Below are 1,296 nucleotides of genomic sequence, written 5' to 3' on the forward strand. Positions count from 1 at the left end.
TAGACCATAAGGTCCCTGAGGACAATACCGTTTCCTATACTCTTTTATCTCCCATTCTCATTGCTTGCAATATAAGATAGTGCTGGCCACAAGGAGGGCAGCAGATTTTAGAAAAGGCAAATTCCCCATGGATAGTAGTCTCAGAATAACTGGAATCTGCAAAATAGTTACAGCCTCGGGGAATTGGGTAGATGGCTGCCAGGGTCAAAGAGGCATCCTGAGTGACAGAAGACTAGATAAGAACAGGGCTGAAGTTGGTCCAGATGCCAGCTGAATGAGGAGTCTCAGACCCGGCAGAGAGCAGCCGCCCCAGGACTTTTATCAGTGTCTTTGGAGAAACTATTAAAAGAGTAATTTCCATTTGTCTCTTTAAATGAGTGCTTTATCTATTTAGAAATCTGCTCTAGCCAAGGTACAAAGAAGCCTATTAGGAAGTCTATGTAGTTATTATAAGCAAGAACACAGCCTGGGGTAGCAAGTGATTTTCTATGAAGCAGGCATATTTCTTACTTTTAAATTCCCTTGTCACATTCCTCAGCTACATTATAGCAATGCAAACTTTGCAAACTTCTTTGTATTCACTTGCTGTGAAACTTTGTGCTTCTAACTTGCTTTCAGGCAGTTCTCGGTTTAGAACTAGAAACCAAGAAATGTTTCTGAGGTGTTGGTGAACACAACACATTTGCAGACTCACAGATAAGGAATTCCAGACTTTCACAGAAAGGGGCCTGGATTTGAATGATCAACATTTTTGACAGTAGGAGCTGTACCAGCAAGTCAGGATGACCTCAGCAGGGGGTCTGTGTTACTCCCAAAGGCCAGAGGTTGAACTGTAACTAAGTTTTATCCTCTACTAAATGAATTCAAACAATTTTCTCATTGCTCTATATGCATTAACTCATTTGATCTTTTTGCTAACTGAGAAGATGTCCTGTACTACTCTGATTTTACAGATTAGGAAACTGAGGCATAGGAATGATGTATAAAATCCCTCTAGAATCTGCTGTGTACTCTTCACCTTGAAGTGGGCTGGTAACACATGACAGGTGTCCCCAACTATTTCATTTCCCTGCCCTCAATTTCCTGAGTATAAAATTCCAGGCATCTCACTGTATAGAAAGAAAAGTGCCATTTTGCCGTCGAGGAATTTAATGTTTCTATATGATTTCATAAAGAAAACACAACTAAATAATAAACTAACATAAATTAATATGGATTAAATCCTGTAATAGAGGCAATAGCCTTGGTCTCATATTCTCAGGGTTGGACAAAAATAAAACTGGAGGCAAACATCAC

This window comes from Oryctolagus cuniculus, chromosome 2, assembly GCF_051225735.1.
Source record: "Oryctolagus cuniculus isolate XC-2025 breed Fujian yellow rabbit chromosome 2, ASM5122573v1, whole genome shotgun sequence".
Classification (NCBI taxonomy): Eukaryota; Metazoa; Chordata; class Mammalia; order Lagomorpha; family Leporidae; genus Oryctolagus; species Oryctolagus cuniculus.